The sequence below is a fragment of the Marmota flaviventris genome, chromosome 17 (assembly GCF_047511675.1).
Source record: "Marmota flaviventris isolate mMarFla1 chromosome 17, mMarFla1.hap1, whole genome shotgun sequence".
In the NCBI taxonomy this organism is placed as follows: Eukaryota; Metazoa; Chordata; class Mammalia; order Rodentia; family Sciuridae; genus Marmota; species Marmota flaviventris.
The window spans coordinates 47368324-47388896 of record NC_092514.1 but is presented as its reverse complement, the minus strand read 5'-3'; the positions used below and the strand labels follow the sequence as shown (position 1 = coordinate 47388896).

Sequence of the window (20573 nt, the reverse complement as noted above, 5' to 3'; positions counted from 1 at the left end):
CTGTAAGAAAGAACTATTTTAAGGAGTTTTTTTTTTTTTTTTAATCAGGAAAGTGACATAAGTAAGTCCACGTTTTTAAAAAAGATCATCTGACAGTAGGAGGTAGTTCCATTTGTCTAGAAACCCCTGCCTTGTGGCCAAGAGATACCATGTGCAGAGAAGAGATGGTGATTTGGGGATCAAATAAACCAACACAGGCTCTTATTAGCTCTGTGATTGAGTAAAACTACAAATTTCTGTTAATCTTTCTTGCTTTCATTAGTTAGTTTTGTGTCACTGTGACCCAACCAAAACACTGAAAGAAGGAAATGGTTACTTGGGGCGCACCATTTCAAAGGTATCAGTCCAGAGATGGCCAACTCCATTGCTCTGGACCTAAGGGGAGGCAGCACATCACAGGGGAAGGTCCTGTGATGGTGTAAAGCTACTGGCTCATGGTGGGATCAGGAGGCAGAGAGCAAAAGCCAGAAAGAGGCAGCTGCAGGGAAGATGCACCCCTCCAGGGAACACCGCAGTGACCTTTCTTCCATCAAACCCCACCTGCCCAGAGTTGCCACCTAGTCCGTCCATTCAAACCAGGATATATGACTCTACAGTTTGCATGATCTAATCAGTTCACCTCGGAATATTCCTGCATTAGCTTTTGTGGGGACACCTCCTATCCAAACCATAACACAGGCAAAACTGGGACAGCAATATTTTTTTTATCAGGTTTTTTGGAAGGAATTGAAAAATTCAATTCAGACCCGGGGATAGCGTTGGTTTTTAGATGACTCTAATCCTCAGGGTTCTTCTACCTGGCATGCCAGAGCCAGTGATAGTGAGTTGTGAAACCAGCTGCAGGTTTGAGGAGTCCTGAGCAATGGAGTGGTGACACTGTGGGTAAGAAAGGGCTCTGAGAGAGCTATAGTAATAAAAGCAGCATGATATTGGCACAAAACCAGACACAAAGACCAATGGAACAGAATAGAAGATAGAGACAAACCCCCATAAATACAATTATCTCATACTAGGCAAAGGCACCATAAACATACACTGAAGAACAGACAGCCTCTTCAACAAATGGTGCTGGGAAAACTGGAAATCCATATCTAGTAGAATGGATTTGAACCCCACCCTGCACAAAACTCAATTCAAAATGGACCAAGGACCTAGACATTAGACCAGAGACCCTGTGCTTACTATAGGAAAAAGTAGGCCCAATTTTTTCATCATGTCAGCTTAGGAACAGACTTCCTCAATAAGACTCCTAAAGCTTTACTTCTTAGTAAAATCAAGAATCAATAAAAGGGATGGCATCAAACTAAAGAGTTTCTTTATAGGAAAGGAAACAATCAAGAACTTGAAGAGAGAGCCTACAGAATAGGAAAATCTTTGCCATCTGCACCTCAGACAGAGCATTAATCTCCAGGATATACAAATAAGTAAAAAAAACTTGACACAAAAGAAGAAATAATCCAATCAATAAATGGGCAGAGGAATTGAACAGGCACTTCACAGAAGAGGTCAACAAATATATGAAAAAAATGTTCAACATCTCTAGCAATTAGAGAAATGCAAATTAAAACTACACTGAGATTTCATCTCACTCCAGTCAGAATGGCAATTATCAAGAATACAAGTAACAATAAATGTTGGTGAGGATGTGGGGGAAAAGGTACATTTAAACATTGCTAGTGGGACTGCAAATTGGTGCAACCACTCTGAAAAGCAGTATGGAGATTCCTCAGAAAACTTGGAATGGAACCACCATTTGACCCAATTATTCCACCCCTTGGTTTATACCCAGAGGACTTAAAACCATAATACTACAATGATGCAGCCACATCAATGCTTATAGTAGCTCAATTCGCAAGAGCTGAGCTATGGAACTAGCCTAGGTGTTCTTCAATAGATGAATGAATAAAGAAAATGTGGTATATACACGATGAACTATTACTCAGCCATAAAGAAGAATGAAATTTAGCATTTGCCAATAAATGGAAGGAACTGGAAATTATCATGCTAAGTGAAATAAGCCAGTCCTCAAAAACCAAAGGCTGAATCTTCTTTCTGATATGTATATCTTAACCCACAACAAGGGAGGGTGGGGAGAGGAAGAATAGAAGTCCATTGGATCAGACAAAGGGGAATGAAGGGAAGGGAGGGGCGTTAGATACAGGAAAGACAGTAGAATGAATCAGATCTAACTTTCCTATCCTTATACATGAATATACCACCAGAGTAACTTCACATCATGTACAACCACAAGAATGGGATCCTAATTAGAATAAGTTATACCTCATGTATGTATAATATGCTAAAATGCACTATACTGTCATGTATATCTAAAAAGAACAAATAATTAAAAGAAGAGATAAAGAAAGGACTCTTAGAAGAAGCAGAGTCTGGAGATGGAGAAGAAGGTGGTGCAACCAGTTCTTGACGAATAATTTATACACAGAGAGTCTTTGCCATCGGTGACTGGGATTGGTGGCCCACTGTTCAATAAGATCTTTCTCAAAGACCAGCACAAATTGCTTTAGTTCTGTCAATAAAGTCTTCCAAGTATTTCATTAGAGTTCCCTCCTCCCTAGTGATATGTTGCTCTTAATTGCATAGAATAAAAACATCAAGAACATTGGGTTTCTTCCTTCTCATTCTCTTCCCTTCCCTTTTCTATCCTTCCTTCCTTCCTCCTCTCCTTTCCTTCTAAATCACATCTTAAACAATTAGCTTCTAAGAGTTGGGCCTGTTTTTCATTTTCCTATTACTGGAGCCGAGCGATGGTTTGAGAGAGATCCCCGTTCCCAAGTCACCATCATGTCCTTTGCGCCCCCACATGCCCTTGGCTGTGTTCAATCATCTCTCATTAAGTTTCTTATGGTCTGAGTGCAGCCTGCGCCCTTTGCAAGTGCCCTCCACAATTATTGTAACCTTCTTTCCACTGGTGAAAAGGGAGATGCCCAGGGTCAATCTTGGCTCAGGGTAAAATTTCCCTTGAGAATTTTTTTTTTAATTCAATTAAAGGTAAATAAACACATACACACTCTCACATAATCTTGAGTGCCTTTCTAGGTGCCTGGCAGTATTAATACTAGTACACATTGTGAATAAAATAACCAGCATCCCTGCAGTCATGGGAGAGAAGGACAAAAACCACACACAAGACACATATATATAATGAATGGTGATAAGTTCTATAAAGTAAATGAAGAGGGCACATTGACTGAGAGTCATAAGCAAGGGAAGAGCGAAGACCCAGGCAGCAGGACCCCAAAGGCATCTCTGAAGTTATGAAATTGTAGAATGAGACCACTGAGGAGCAGGGGTATATGTGCTCAAGACTTGATGGAACAGTGGAGTGAAGGTCTGACTGAGGCAGGAAAGCCGTGTGTGTGTGTGTGTGTGTGTGTGTGTGTGTGTGTGTGTAACTGAAAGGGGCCACTCTGGCCTGGGAATCAGATGTAAAGAAATAGAGTGGCCCACGATCTTTAAATGAGATACCAGATGTGGTGAAGGGATAGTGTTATGTTGTACTACTTTTCCCCCTATTTCTACCACCTGATCTTTTCCTTTTATAATTTATTTGCCAAAGTCAACACTTTTTTTAAAAAAAAATTAATTTTAAATATACATACACAGTATTTACAACATAAAGGAGATTTTTGCTTTGAGGCAACTCTCCATTGATTAAATGTCTTATAATCAAAGACTCAGAGTGAATTTCAGAAAGATAATTTTCCTTTCCTTTGTTTTAAATTATGGTCAATTATACAAACTAAAAAGTCCATTAGGGCTGTTATGACAAAATGCCATAGACGGGGTAGCTTACTAAGCAACAGAAATTTATTTCTCATAATGCTGGAGGCTAGGAAGTCCGAGATCAAGTTGCTGGCAGAATTGGTGCCTGGTGAGGACCTGCGCCCTTGTCCAAACAATATCTTCTCATTGTCACTTTACATGGCACAAGGCCAAGGGAGCTTTCTGGGGCTCTCTCATAAGAGCATAATCTCATTCATGCAGGCTCCACACTCAGCACCCTATCACCTCCGAAGCTCCCACTTCTGATACCATCACTCTGGGGGACAGGGTTTCAACACGTATATTTTGGAGAGATGAAATGTGTAGAATACTTGGAACTTCATATATCAAACTATGTATTAGACACTAATATTACTGTATGAATTATAGATCACATAGGGAATTGTGCTTTTAGATACTGTTATAGATTGAATGTCTATGTTTCCCCCAAATCCACATGTTGAAATCTTAATCCTATAGTAATAGTTTTAGGTAAATATTTGTTTTTTTTGTGTGTGTGTCATGGTTCTTTTATAATTTGGACTCTCATCCATCTTTCTCTGGTCTGTTGCTCACATATTAACTTTATTTTATTTTTTTGTCATTCTAACATATTTCTTTCACTCAAATAGACCAAGCTTTTTCTTCATCAGATTTGACTTTTGTGACTTCCTCTCCTAATGTCACAAAGATAGTTTCCTTCATCTAGAACATTTCTAAAATGTCTAAAAAGCTTGGTTTTCAGAAGAAGATTTTTTAATCCTTATGGAATTCGCTTTTTGCATATGGACCCACGGAGGGGTCTGTCTACTTGTACTCATTTCCAGTTGAACAGTCAGGTGTCCCATAAAACTGATTTCACTCGTGTTTCGTTTTTTCTGCTAGTTCTTAGAGCTTTGTGTCTCAACAAGTCCGTGGGCTGAATCTTCTCTTCCTTTAGTCTGTTTTGTCCATTTTCATGCCAATACCACAGGGTTTTAATTACTATGATTTAAAATGCATCTTGATACTTAGTAAGGCAAGATCTGTCTCCTTGTTTACCTTTTTCATAATTTCATGGTCTTCTACCAAATGAATTTTAGAAATAGGCTGTCAACCCACGGGGGGGGTGGGGGAGGGGATTCTCTGTGCTGACATTTGTGAGGTATATTATTTTCTGATCCCTTCGTTTTTAACCTTTCTGTGCCCTTCTGTTTAGGTTATGTCTTTGTGAACAGCCTATCTTGCAATCACAAAAAGAACAGTGCAGTTTAATAGTTTGTCTTTTCAGAGGGGAGTTGAATCTGTGCACATGTATTCAGATTTGTACGTGCTTCAGGAAACAATTTCGTTTATGTTTTCTGTTTCTCTACCTTCTTCCTTCCCTCTCACCCCATTCCCTTTCTGTCCTTTATCTGATGAATCAGGCTTTCTTTATTCTTGCTTTTGCTTCCCTGTAGAAGTTCAACATTCTGTTTCTGTTCTTGCAACAGTTGCCTTACATCTTTAACATGTGTGCATTAGAAAGGCTGAAATTGCTAGGTGCAGTGGCTTGGGAGGCTGAGGCAGGAGGACTGCAAGTTCAAAGCTAGCCTCAGCAGAAGAGAGACTCTAAGCAACTCAGTGAGACCCTGTCTATAAATAAAATACAAAATGGGGCTGGGGATGTGGCTCAGTAGTTGAGTGTCCCTGAGTTCAATCCCTGTACCTCACCCCCCCGCCAAAAAAAAGAGTCTAAAATCAATTGATCTCTTTCATCTCTTTGTAAACAATACCTAAAATATTTTTAGCTTTTTCTGCATTTCTACTTCCATGTTTTTGTTCCTTAGTTTCAACTTGTTTTAACCACCCCCACCCAATTTGCCTAATATTCTTCTTAACAATACGTTAGATTTACCAAGGTGTTTGCCAATTTCTTTTCTCTTTTTGAATCCTTATCTTTCTATCGGGGCTTAAGGTTCTTTTAGCAGAATGTTATTCTGTAGAAGTAGTTGACCTGAGACTGTAAATAAGAAACTCAAGTCTTTTTTTTTATTTTTTATTTTTTATATTTTTTACTTTTTTTTTTAAATTTTTTATTGTTGGTTGTTCAAAACATTACAAATTTCTTGATATATCATATTTCACACTTTGATTCAAGTGGGTTATGAACTCCCATTTTTTCCCCATATGAAATTCAAGTCTTTTTGAGGTGAAAGATTTCTTCACTTTTTCTCATTCCTGTGTGAGGATTTAGATGAGTATAGAAATCTAGATGGGCAAAGAGTTTATACTTAGCTCTTTGAAGATATTGTTCTACTGTTTCCTGGCATCCGTTATTGCTAACAGGGAGACTTCTCTATGTCCTGGTCATTTCTTCGTGAATAATCTGCCTTTTCTCAGGAGATTTTGATGTTTTGATCCAAATGATTTGTTTTCACATTCTGTCACTATAAAACAGATTATGGTGTATCTGGGAGAATTACTACACTATTAGTATAACTAGGTGTTTTTTGTTATTATTATTATTATTATTTTTTTTTTTCTTTTTAAGACTAAGAATCGTCCTTCATTCTGAGGACTTCAGCCCTTAAATTCTGGATAACTCATCATCCAATCTCTATTTTGATATTTCTTCCCTCCTCCCTCATTTTCTGTGTTCCCTTCGAATTCCCGTTAGCCCCTCGTGGGCCCATCTCACCCTACCCTCCAGTTCTTTTATCTTGCCTGTTTCCCATTTGGTTGTCTCCTGTGATAATATTCAAGCATCAGCACCACATTCTTATTTTTCAATTATTTCCTCAGATATGAATAATAACCTGCCTTTGACCCACGCATGAAGTATGATTGTACATATTGCAATGGCTACGTGTTTCTTATCCAGATTTCTATTTGGTTCTCAAGAGATATTTTTCTTAAAATTCTTTAAAATGTTTTCATAATGTCTTATGTTTATGTTCCTTCTCTCTTTAAGGCTAAAAATATTTATTTTAAAATAATTTTCATGTTATTCGAGCTCTGTTTTCTATGGCCATTCCTTCTATTCGTTGCCAATTTCCCCTTGTGTGACTTATTGGATGTTTGGAAATTGTTTTATGGCTCATCCTCAGGGAGTATCAGCTCCCTTATAGAGTGATCTGAGTTTACTTCTTGTAGAGGTCAATGGATTTTTACCAAGATTGAATTTGTTTTTGTGCTAAATTCTAAGCTTTCTTTGCTTTCCCCAGGTGGAAAATGTTAAATTAGAGTCTGAGATTTCTTATAGGTCTAAATTTCTGCCCATGGCACCTGGCTGATAGTGCGTAGCTTTCTTATCATGCATTCAGACCAATGGAAGGAGTATTTCAAGACCAATTCCATGGTCTGATGGCACTTTGTGCCAACAGCTCTAAGTAGGGTACTCAAGTTCAGCACCTTTCCTGACAGAGACCTGAAACATGACTCCCATCACGAAGGCCTTTGCCAATTTCTGCCCATCTGTCCACCATTCCCTACCCTGTCTCTGAGTTTCCGCTCTGTTTGTGGAACCTGGGAATTTTCCTTCTATTATTTATGAGTTTGGTAATGTGTTTAAATGTTTTACTTTTTGCTATATTGTGTGTCATATTTCTCTGTGTGTTTGATGTGGAAGGGCAACCTTTTCACCTCAGCTCAGTTCTTTATATAATCAGAAGGCACTCTTACTAGTTATTTACATTTTATAGATGAGGAAATTATAGCCCAGAAAGGGGAAGCGTGTTGTCCAACATTTCTAGACTGTCAGTAGTGAAGCCAGAAATGGTGTCTGGTTTTGTTCATCCAGAACCCACCCTCCTCACCACTCTGTTCTGTTCTATTTGGATGGAAGAGGTGGGTGGATGGCTTGTGTCAAGGTTCAGAAGTGGTAAACAGCAAGTCCCCAGGGGAACCAGTAATCTGGTGAGAAGAAACAAACTAAGTGGTAGAAAAAGAACTACTCAAAGTGGACCCAGAAGGGAGGTATTTGTAAATAAACAAAATCAGACTTCTGTTTTCACGTGCATCGTGCCAGAGAAAAGGAAATCCCTATGAGTTCTTCAGCTCAAGAGCCAACACACTGTGTGAGATTAATGTCTATATTGCTTCTCATGAAAATTTGTGAGCACTGCGGCTGTTGCAATTGAGAGCTTTCGGGAAGTTAGACTTGACCCCAAGTAGAAGAGATAGGATAGGTCTTTGCTACAGAGGTCTCTTGCATTTATTGGCAGTGATTTAAATAAAAACAACAAAACAAAAAGAAAAACAAAAACAACATTATGGGAGTAGATATGCATCTTTCCAAAAGTGCATCACAGAAGATAAAGTTGATTGCAACATTGACTAAACTAAAAAATCCAATGGAAGGGCATTGTCTTCTAAATGTTTATCAATGGTTCAAGTCTAGATAGAACAATAGTCCTCATCTTGCTGGTGCCATTTTGGGAGGGGAACATCAAGATTTGAAGAGGTTAAATAATTTGTTTTAGCTGATAAGTTGTCAGTGAATCCTAGGTCTTACTTGAGTTCAGCTGGTAATCCCTGTGTTCTAAACTTTACTGTGGTCAAGATGGAGGAATGTGATGGACATCATTATCCAAAGTACATGTATGAAGACATGAATTGATGTGAACATACTTTATATACAAACAGAGATATGAAAAATTGTTCTATATGTGTAATAAGAATTGTGATGCATTCCGCTGTTGTGTATTTAAAAAATAAAACCAATAAAAAATGGAAAAAAAAGAGAAATATTTCCTGAGCACCATTTGCAAGTGTATTATAAGCTCTGTGGGGAAGAGAAATCTTGATCAGATGTAGTATGTGTCCTTGAAGAATTTATAGTGTACTAGAAATATGCGAATCCCTTGAAACACAAAGTGGAAATGATAAGAAAACAACAGATTGAGGGATAAAAAACTCACCTTTTAGAAGACTCCCTGGAGGGTGGAGCAGTTGAAGTGGGCCTTTGAAAGGGGGTAAGATGCCGCCATGCTGAGCCAAGAAGATAAAAATAGAGAGGGAAGATACAAGAATTCCAGGGAGCAAACAGAGCAGGAGCAAAAATATAGAAGTGATAAAGAAAAAGCATTTTTTATTTTTTGGAAAAAAAATATAGCCAGTTTGATCAGAGAGAGAGAGAGAGAGAGAGAGAGAGAGAGAGAGAGAGAGAGTATGTATACGGGAGTGGGAAGAGCTAATGATGAAAAAAATACAATGATGATTTCGATAGTATGAATAGCAATGGAGATATTTGCTAGGTACTGAAACACACTGAGTTCTGTCCCTGGGGTTTTAAATTCCTTGTCTTACTGAAAATGTCTAACTAACCCAGGAGATTGATTGATATCATCCTTACCCCGGTTTTATAGATGGATAAACTGAGGTTTAGAGAAGTAACTTGTCTAAGGTTATATGAAGAGTGCTGGAAATCCCAGTTCGTCTATCCTGAAGCCCACATTCCCATTCTTGGAGCTGTATGGTCACCCAATAAACACTAGTACGATGCCAAATGGGCCCTGTTTCAGAACTACAGTGCTGATCCCCTGGTGATATTTTCTTTCTCTTCTGATTTACATGGGTCTGACATTTGTTGTCATTTCCCTGCAAATTTTCAGAGGGCTATGAGGAAAGGATTGGCACTACTTTCATTCCAGTGGAGAAACTTAACTATATGAGGGTTAGGTCTTCACAGGCTCTGTAAGAGAATGGACTCATTCATTGTCAGATCAATACTGGGAGAGGGATGGAGGGCGTCATTCCCTGAAGGTCTGAATGTCACTTGAGGCATCTTCTAAGAAGAGACATCATACTTGGCTTTTTACATAGGATTACTAATTCTGTGATACTAATTCTGTAATACTAATTACTATTACATCCTGTTAACCTGGCCTAATTATGAATAGCACCATCTTCACTTTCAAGCTTTAGAGTCTGGGTGATAAATTAGGTGACCCCTCTACTGAAGGTCAGAGCTGTGAAGGAGATTGCAGTGATTTCTAGCACCATCATTCTGGGTGGAGTTTCTGTTTTATAGGGAGTTTCAGCCTGGTTGAACTGGCGTCTCTAATTTGCTCCTTCACAATTTGGCAGAGTCATAACGCCTTAGGGAGGTGAACTCCACCATGCCACCAAGTGACAGCTGGGATTTTGGCTGCTCCCAACATAGTGATATCAGGTTCCCTTTTTGGTATTGGAGGGGATGAACTGAGGGTGGTAGAAGAGGCTGAGCTCATCCATGACATCAGCGGTTTTGGGAAAGAGAGGGTGAGGACTAAGAATGCAAGTCCCAGGTGATCTCACTGAAATCAGGGTCATGTGGAGAGCCACGTGAAGGGGGACACATTGTGTCCTTGGATAGAAGTGGCTTTAGTGAGGCATTTGTGAAGCTCCCTTCCTCTAGGAAAGAAGGTACCCATGTTGGAAGAGTTATTTGTTGTCATGGAAGATTTTTAGGCCAAAACATTTTGTAAGACATATACAGAATACCCGCTTATTTGGATTACTTCTGAACTTGGTATACTTTGATTATCAATGACTTAGTGGATATTATTTTCTTATGCAATTCATTCAGAGTATTTGTTAAGTGTCTTCCAATTGATGGGCCCAGGGATGAAATGGTAAGAGATGGGAACCAGAGTAAGACAGTGTTGCTGTGGTTTATAAGCTCATTCCTAGCATCTGCTGCAAATATTAGACAGACATTTTTAAACTCCTCAAGCAATACTGTATACTGTTTATGGAAATCTTTGTATGTAACCAAAGTGCAAAACCATGCATGAGGATGATACAACAACCCTAAGGAAGGGAAGAGGGAAGGTAAGGGATGGGCCCGGGATTTAGCTGTATAAAGAGTTTTATTTAGCCAAGCGTGGTGGTGCACACCTATAATCCCAGAGATCTGGGAGGCTGAGGCATGAGGATTGCAAGTTCAAAGCCAGCTTCAACAACTTAGTAAGGCCCTAAGCAACATAGCAAGATGCTATCTCAAAATAAATAAAAAGGGCTGGGAATGTGGTTCAGTGGTAAAGTGCTCCATGGGTTCAATCTTTCAATCCCTAGTACTAAAAAAAAAATATTTCTGGGTGGGTAGAAGGGAGGGAGAGAGTGGGAGAGAGAGACCTGGAGCAAAACTGACAACATTTTAACATTTGTTATATCTTATTTAAATCTGTTACATCTTAAAATGATATAACATTCTCTGCTTATCTAAATGTTTACAAATATTTTTATGATTAAACTCTAAAATAAAATTGTGCTTCATAAATATATATACAACTATAATTTGTCAATTTAGAATAAAAAATAAAAATTAAAAAATCCTACCACAACTTTCTAAGGAAGATAGACCTGTTTAAAGAAATGACTGGCTCTTTTGTGATTACAATGATCTGTCCCACAAGAAGGTGGTGAAGAGGAGAGATGAGGAACAGGGACATTGAGAGGAGGAGAGGCTAGGGCCCCAGAGGGTCATGGAGTCTATGAAAAATCTCAAAGTGTGGTTTGATTGCTTCATAAAAGGGATAGCTACCTGTGATCTGAAGTTGCTCTAAACCTCTCCATCCACGCACACAGAGGCACCTGCTGTGAATTGTTTTTTTTTAAACCGAGGAAGTGATCAGGTTCTTATCTGGATGATACTGATATAAAAAGAATTAGCAAGATAGACACTGTTAGCTCACTCAGGGGAATTAGGTGTTGAGACCCTGCGTTCACTCAAATGATCTGCCTCTTGAAGAATTCACCGAAAATGTGGAGACATTGGTTTTCCACAGGTTGGGGCATAGGAGCTATTGGAATTGAGGTGATCTCTGAAGCCTTGGAGCAGGGACACCTCAGTGGTCTCTGGTTGAAGTTGTTTGTCCCATTGGGGAAGAGGGATCTTGAAAAGATGGGGAAAACAGAAAAAGGTGTGTGTTTTTGGGGAAGAAGGAAGTAAAAACCGGAGAAAGTGCAAGTGATAGGAACTTATAGAGAGGCACAAGGGGGTTCCCCAATCCCATTGAATGGCACCAGCGTGAGCAGCAGCCGACATCTGGTCCTCATTGGCCAAGAACCTTCCAGGTCCTTTGGAAACTTCTGGAACAATGGAGGATGCTTGCCTTCCATACCACCCCTGAGTTCTGAGGGAGATGGTGTTGGAGGGTGGCAGCTGGGCTCTAACACATATCTTACTCTTTCTGCCTTTCAGACTGGGCCTCTAGGATTCTTATAAGGAGTCCTACCTGCAAACAAGCTGGGGCCACTTCCACCAAGTTGCCAAGCTTTAGGACCACAAAATGGACTGAGGTCCATGGTCCCATTAACCACACAAGCAAGAAGGCAGCAACCTGGAAATGACCAAGGCCGTAGAATAATATTTTGCCATCTCTGATTAAACTCTCATCTCTTTATTTCCTAGGTCTGGTATTACTTAGGGTCCTTTTGCAGCTTACTTCCAAATTTGTAGGGTGGGAAAAGGGGCCTGATGTAGAAGTGGATTGGGTTAGGGGTGAGATGATGAGGGAGGGCTTGGGCAGAGGGAGGAGGCAAGGGCCCGGAAGACTGCAAGGGAGGAAAATCAAAACAGGTTTCTTGGAAATGAGACTGCTTCCCCAAGAGAACAGCATGATGTGATAAGAGCAAAGTAATAAAAAACAGACGGCCTCACATCTCCCTGAAAGTGGAGAGCTAATTGCCACTGGGTTTGGGCTGTTCCCAGATGGTTGTATAAGTAGTCTAAGTCCTTCCCCAGGACCTGGGTGGAGAAAGGGGTGAGGGGAATCTTGCTTTGAAAGTTCCCCCGCTGAATCTATGGCAAAGAGCTCAAAGCCTTGGAAAGAGCAAGCTCCCTCCTGCCCTGAGGATATTGCTATTCCCAGCATTACAGATACAGGGCTAAGGAGTCCTTACATAGTTCACTGGCTCCTTCTTCTGTTCCCCCCACATTCCTTGCACCCCCATATCTGCTTTAGTAAATCATCCAGCTTGGAAAGAACTGCCCACATACTCTTGCTTGTTCTCTTGCTGAGGGGAGGGTTTCTCTAATTTTAAGAGGCAGTGGCTAACTGGACTCTCAATGTCAAGTAAGAAGGCTTCATTTGATAACCTCATTCAGAGCTGTCAGTGGTGGGGTGTGAAATGAGATCAAAGAGATTCTCCTCCCACTGGCTCTTACCCATCTCCTCCTAAGCAGCAGGATCCCCAGAGCTTTCAGTGTGTACCCAAACACAGTCTGACTTCTTGCGCCATCTAATGACTGTCGTTTCTGAAACCTGGTGGAGGCAGCCTGTTTCTCTGCCAGCTGGAAAGGGGAAGGGTCTGGTCTCTTAGGAAGAAAGGGAGACCTTGACTTCAAGCTGAGCCATCCCTGGAGCTGGAGGAATAGGCCCCAGAGTCCTCGTTTCCTCTGAGAGCTGCAGGAGGGGCGACCCTGAAAGCAGAGACAGCTCTGCCAAGCCCAGGGTGACATCCAACACTGTAGCTAGAGCACTGCTGTGCCAAAGAATGAGAAGGAGCAGTTATGTAACTTTCCCACGTCAGCTGGAGATTTGAGTCTAGGCACTGGTCCCTCCAGGGGATCCTCTCCACCGATCCAAATGGCTCTGTGTTTCCTAGTCCTGGATCCAAATTGGTGGAACATAATCTCCCACTGCCCCCCAGCTCCTTTTTTTTAAAAAAAAATGTCATGGAGCCTAACGCAGCAACATTGATTGAGTTCACATTGGGGGCAGGGGTGAGGGACTCTAAGATGAGCTGAGTGCTGTGGTGGCTGTCAAAGATGTGACTAGTCCAACAGGCAGGGAAGAACACCTGGACTGATTTCCAAATGGTTCAGCTTAGACTTAAATATGTTCTGATGACTGCAGACGGATAATGAAGTGTATGATCCAAAGAAATCTATGTACCTGGCTCTTTTTTTGGCCGGAGGTTGGGGGGAGGTACCAGGGATGAAATCTGGGGCACTCGATAATTGAGCCACATCCCCAGCCCTATTTATTTTGTATTTTATTTAGAGACAGAGTCTCACTGAGTTGCTTAGTGCCTTGCTGTTGCTGAGGCTGGCTTTGAACTCCTGATCCTCCTGCCTCAGCCTGTTCAGCCACTGGGATTACAGGTGTGCACCACTGCATCCGTTTTTACCTGACTTTTGAGAGAAATTTTATAGGTCATTCTAGTCCACTAGAATTTAAGTTCTAGTAGACCAGGGAATTTGACCTCTTTTACTTCCTTTTACATTCCCAGTGTCTAGAATCCTGCCTACTCATTGTACATATTAGGTACTCAATAAAATTAAATTGAATACATACATCTATTCCAGCTCCAAATCTCACTTATATTAAAGTACTGTTAAAATTATTTCCTAAATTTCTTATAATTTTATCGGAACCCAAAAGATAAGAGGCTAAGCTTAATTTAAGTTTTACTTGGTGACTCAGAGCTTGATACTAATCTCATTATGCTATTATCTGAAGAGGCTAGATGTCTTCAGTATTATTTGAGACCCATGTCTGTTTGTTCCTCTGTAAGGTGACCTCATGCTGTTTGATTTGTTCTGTTGTGTTTGCAATCTCTTCCTGAATCCTCCTTCCAGGGTCACTTGTAGCTTTCCCATCTTGCTATTCTTTGGGCATTGACTTATAATCTTCTGAAATTGTAATTTGCTGTTTTTAGTCTATGACAGGCATGGCTTAGCCTGGTGGCCCCCCGGGGGTCTGTTTTTCTTCTGCTCCACCCTTCCCTGCCATTTGGGCAGGAAACTGAACGGAGCCTCAGCACTGTCACAGATGCTGGGGTGAGCACCTGCATGCAAAGGGGGCCTGCCTGGAAGACCCTGAGGGGCTAGAGTGCTGCTTGGCTCTGTGCAGAAGGAAGAAGGAAGGCCACATGCCCAGGGCAGCACTGCAGCACCCAGGGCGTGAAGGAGCCCTGCCTGTGCTCAGAGCCTCCCAACAGGTTCTGGGAGCAATCCAGTGAGCTCCTGATTCCTGTCTTAGAATCACAGCATCCATCATGAGGAGTGGCTCATCCATTTCCATGTTTCTTCCATGTTCTTTCTACTCTGCACATCCCTCTCCTTTGGACTCTCCTGCCTGGAATGAACATTCTAGAACCCAAACCGCCACCCATTAGAGGTGTAAGGAGAGCTCTGCAAATGAGACCAGAAGAGTCCATTCTGATGCAAAAGTTACCTGAACTGAAAAGAATTCCAAGAGGGAGGACTGATGGGAGTGGAAGCTGCACAGAGGTCAGCAGGCACAGGCCGGCAGCTTTTGCTGTGCTCTGGATGCTTGTTCATACCAGCTCATATACTGAAGTCCTCCCCTGCAAGGAGACGGTGTTAGAAGGCGGTGCCTTTGGACGGTGATTAGGCTTTGGACTCGGACCTTATAAAAGAGATCCCACAGCCCTCTGTCACTTGAGGTCTAACTGGGAACATGGCTGTCTCTGAGGAAGAGGGTTCTCACCAGAGCCTCAGTCTGCAGGTGCAGACTCCAGTCCCCAGCCTCTAGAATGGTGAGAAGATACATTTCTGTTGTTTGCAAGGCACTCAGGCATTTTGCTATAGTAGCCAGAACACATGAAAACAACCATGACTCGAGGTTTGCTCTAAGTCGGGTCTGCAGTATCCAACACAGGAGACCAGACGCTGTGTGGCCAGACACATCCCAGCAAAGGGATATTATAAGATAACCATCTTGCATTGAAGAACTAGCTGTGTAAATCCATTCATCCAACTGTTAATTGAACTCTTACCATAAGGCAGACACACGACTATGCTAGAATAAGCCCTCATTGTTCTTTTCCTAATAGAGATTTCAGTTTGATAGAAATAAAAGGCAATCATGACTCAAATACATAATCACAGATCACAAGGATCATGACGGTGGTGGTAACTAACATTTAATGAACAGGACCCTTAACTATGCGTCAGGGCTTCAGGTATTGTGTGAATCTTAAGATGCATTAAAGTGGGAGCTATCGCTATTCCTGTTTTCCAGATGATAAGACTGAAGTTCAGAGAGGTGATATAATCTGTATGACATCACACACAGCTACCATCTGGAAAATCTAGGATGCCCACCGGGAAGACCAACTCACAGCCTTTGTTTTCAACGGTACATTTCAACCATGATTGTTGCTGTGAAGGAAATACTAGCCATTTCTTGGAGCTGTAAGTTCAAGGATCTGTAACACCATGTTACAGTCAGCTCTGACCTAGGATGGTGTCGGGGAGATGGAAGAAGGCTCCTGGGGAAACGATGTGATATTTAAACTGAGATACGAAGGCAAAGAGAGAGTTAAGTGGGCAGATGGACTGCCAACTGGAAGACAGGAGCATGCAGAGAAAACACTGCGGGGCGGGCCTGAGTTGGAGAGCAGCTTGCTGCACTTGAAGAAGTGAGAGAAAGTTCAGAGCATGGGCTGTTGATCATTTCTTGGTCACGAGGTTGGAAGCCATCCTACCTGTGTGTGTGTGTGTATGCCTTGGGAAGCAGCCTGTCAGGGAGGGAAATGAATGGATGTAGAGGGATTTCTGCTCTGTACCAGGGCGGGCCAGCATGATGGCTTATTATTTTTTTTTCTATTACATTTCTTTCAATTTGAGCTCCAGATCATGAGCATATCATCTTTTTGTCATCCCTGGTGTCCCTTTTATCCTGCTTCTGCCTGCTCTTTCTGCTCCAAACTTCCCACTATTCTATTTTATTATTTATTTATTTATTTTGGGTGCTAGGGATCAAAACCAGAAGCACTTTACTACTGAGCTATACTTGTAGGTCTTTTTTTTATTTTTATTTTTTTAATTTTGAGATAGAGTCTCCCTAAATTGCTGAGGCTGGCATCCAACTTGTGATCCTCCTGCCTTGGCCTCCTGAGTCACTGGGATTACAGGTGTGCATCACTGCACCTGGCTGGACATGGTTTTTCAATCCTTCATGCTCCTTCCATCTCCTTCTGCCTGACCAATTGTCTATGATGTGTGGGGCACTGTCCTTCGCACTGTGGTGACAACTAAAATTCAAGACATGCTTCATGGTATAGAAGAGCAGACTAACTGAGGAAAAAAATGCAAAATACAAAGAGAGAGAAATAAATAAGAGGGAGATCCATTGATGGTAAAACTTATGGTAACAGAGAGCCTGCAGAATGGGAGAAAAATCTTTGCCACCTGCATCTCAGATAGAGTGTTAATCTCCAGGATATACAAAGAATTCAACAATGCTTAACACTAAAACCCAAATAACCCAATTGATCCATGGGCAAAGGAAATGAACAGATACTTCACAGAAGAAAAAATCCAAATAGTCAACAAATATATGAGAAAATGGTCAACAACTCTAGCAATTAGAGAAATGCAAATTAAAACTAGGCTTAGATTTTATCTCACGCCAGTCAGAATGGAAAATATCAACAATACAAGTAAAAAAAAAATGTTGGCGAGGATGTGAGGGAAAAAGGTACACTCATACATTGCTGATGGGACTGCAAGTTGGTGCAACTACTCTGGAAAGCAATATGCAGATTCCTCAGAAAAGTTGGAATGGAATCACCATTTGACCCAGTTATCCCATTCCTTGGTATATAGCCAAAGGACTTAAAATCAGCATACTACAATGAGGCAGCCACATCAATGTTTATAGCAGCTCAATTCACAATATCCAATATATGGAACTAATCCAGGTGCCCTTCAACAGATGAATGAATAGAGAAAATGTGGTATATATACACAATGTAATATTACTCAGCCATAAAGAAGAATGAAATTATAGCATTTGCCGATAAATGGATGGAACTGGAGACCGACTATCATGCTATGTGAAATAATCCAGTCCTCAAAAACCACAGGCTGAACTGAACATTCTCTTTCATATGCAGATGCTAACACACAATAAGTTGGGAGGGGAGAATAGAAGTCCATTGGATTAGACAAAGGAGATTGAAGGGAAGGGACATGGGTTGGCATTTGGGAAGACAGAATGAATCAGACATAACTTTCTTATATTAATATATGAATACATGACCAGTGTAACTCCACATCATGCTCAACCACAAGAATGGGATCCTGGGCTGGGGCTGTGGCTCAGTGGTAGAGCGCTTGTCTTGCATGTGTGAGGCACCGGGTTCCATCCTCAGCACCACATAAAAATAAATAAACAAAATAAAGGTATTGTGTCCATCTACAACTAAAAAAATTATATATATATATATATATATATATATATATATATATATATATATATATATAAATTTTTAAAAAATGGGATCCTAATTAGAATAAGTTATACTCCATGTATGTACAATATGCCAAAATACACTCTACTGTCATGTGTATCTAAAAAGAACAAATAAAATTTAAAAATCAAGGGATCACATGGAGAGGACCTTTGTGCATGTTATTTCTATTTATTTATTTATTTTTGTATAGGAATTGTCTAACTCAAAAAGATTTTGGTGCGTCACAATCACACGTGATAATGAGATTCATTGTCATATGCTGATACGTGAACATGACTGTCAGTCATGTTGACAGTCTTATCAGTTTCATTCCTCAGCATCTCCCCTTTCCCTATTCTCCTCCGTCTTCTTGGTCCCCTTTCTCTACTGGTCTCCCTTCTATCCTTGGTGTACTTTAGCTTGGTGCTTGAGGAAGACCTCGCTGAAGCCATTGAGATCTAAGCTGAATGATGAAAGCAGCCAGCCAGGTCAGAAGTTGTAGGAAAGAATATTCCAGGCAGAGAGTCCAGGGTGGGGGTAGGAGGGGAGTTTGGATTTTATTCCAGTTGTCACTGGAGGGATTTCAGAAGAAGACTGGCATGATAGACAGCAAGGGTGAAATAGTTCCTAAGACAGAAGTGGGAGGGAGGGAGGGAGAGAGAGAAGGAAGGAGAGAGTGAGGGATGATGATGATGTATGTGATGAGGTCATGGGGAGATGTGCAGGGAGGGAGGAGAAGGGGGCCTGTCTGGTTATCTGCTGTCCATCATTCCTGTTTCCTGGCAGGGTCTCCTTGCTCATGAGTGCCTTCCCAGTCTCCTGATTGGGTAAACCCTTTGTTCCTTCAACTGTGCTGAAGGCAACACCTGCTTGTGTGATGGGTAATGGGATTTGTGTGAGAATTGCATGATTGAGGGATTGCTTGTTGGTGGAGTGTCGATTTTTGTTCACCAAGAAAGATGAACACCTGAAAACAGCCCCGAAAGGATAACAGTGTTCTTCAGTGTCATAGAGCATTGTGTAATAAGCCTGTGGACAGGTACTGGTTATTATTTGATGAACTATTTACCTTTGGTTAGAGTCCAGACTCTGTAAAGTTAGCCCTGAACTTGTAGAAAAATTGATAAGATACAAATTATTTTTGTCCAGTAGAGTTTTGATCACAGAGGTTATGATTTTATGATAGTGTAGGTGACTTTAGCAAATATATGACCTTAGATGTGGATTGAATAAAAAAATACTTTTTAAAGACCGCAAAAAATTAAAAAACAACTTAATTCATGGTATGAGATAATAAAACATCCCATTACTAAGTTATTAGCCTGTGCATAAGTCCGCACATATGTGTCAGTCAGTTTTCTGTTACTATTACAATTACCTGAGACAATTAACTTATAAAGAGAAAAGGTTTATTTTAGAATCACAGTTCTGGAGGTTTCAGTCACTGGTTGATTGATCCTCTTCACTTGGGGTTTGTGGCAAGACAGTGCATCATTTTGGGAGAATGTGATGAAGCAAAACTTCAGATTTCTTGGCCAGCAGGCAAAAGAAAATATTAAGATGAAGGGATCAGGATCCCCTTGAAGGACATTCCCCCAGTAACCTAATGACCTCCTCTAGGCCCTATGTCTTAAGGGTTCCACTAACTTCCAGTCAAGCCATGCTGAAGGCCAAGCCTCCAGCACATGGATTTTAAGGGGATGTTCAAGATTTTAAACTATAGAAGCATATAATTTAAAAAAAATGTATAGAATTCCAGTATTCATTTTCAATATTTTCTTATTTAGGAATTGATAAAACTCTTAATTGTGAAGTAAAAGATTCTCTCATGGTCTATTTCGGATGATTCCCTCTTCCTTTCATACACAGTTACACACACCTTTTTGAAGTTTCAAGCAGTCCATTGATCCTGTTCTTTGTCTTAATTACTGATCCAGATGTTGTTATTACTTCATTCTAGCAGCGGCTTTATACAAAACGCAGACAACTCTTTATCTACGTACAATTGTTTGAAGTACAGATTTGGAGTATATCAACAGCATTTCTGTAGCATCAATTGCTACGCTGATGCTAACATCCTGAAATTCTAGAAGAAGAGCTCCCCTTCAAAGTGCTCAGCAAAATGCTAACTGCAGCTGTTTTTTTTTTGTAAATGAGTGGAAGAACTACTATCACCTCTCATCCTCTTTCTGGTCACTTCAGGAAGAAAGCATCTCTCTTTGTGTTGCCTCTATGCAAAACCTGCTTCCCATCCAGTCTTTCTCTGTTCTACTCTACAGTACAAAGGGGTTGTTGGGAGACAATGACATTCAGGGTGAGTCCATCATTGCTTACACATCTAGCCTTCTGTTAGAGCAGTCCAGGGACTTGCTTAATCATCTACGTCCTTGTGAGATGCCCTTGGTCATGACCATTCCTTGGATGACATGGGAGCTTTTGCATTCATCTCAGTATCCTTGGCCTCTCACCAGCTGATTGATCACTGTGCAGCTGAAGTAGGACGTGGTGTACTTCCGGATGGTACAGGACATGGGTAGGAACAAGAGTACTGTTGCCTAAGAAGATGAGTTTACAAGCTGAAGTTTAAATGAAGGTGGCATAAGGAGAAATTCTGGTGAAGAAAAAGAGGAGGCATT

The 20573-nt window shown here is 40.9% G+C and overlaps 1 protein-coding gene across 9 annotated transcripts in view; it reads right to left on the bottom strand.

Annotated features, from left to right (window-relative positions):
- Window positions 1-20573, bottom strand: part of LOC114079095 (small integral membrane protein 36-like) — a 235256-nt gene that overhangs the window by 29560 nt on the left and 185123 nt on the right. For 2 of the 9 annotated variants that reach the window (XR_011705079.1, XR_011705072.1), the window contains exon 2: window positions 14910-15042. The exons of the other annotated variants lie outside the window; for them this stretch is intronic. The gene's annotated coding sequence lies outside the window, so the exon portion shown is untranslated. The remainder of the gene's footprint in view (window positions 1-14909; window positions 15043-20573) is intronic. 9 annotated transcript variants of the gene reach the window in all.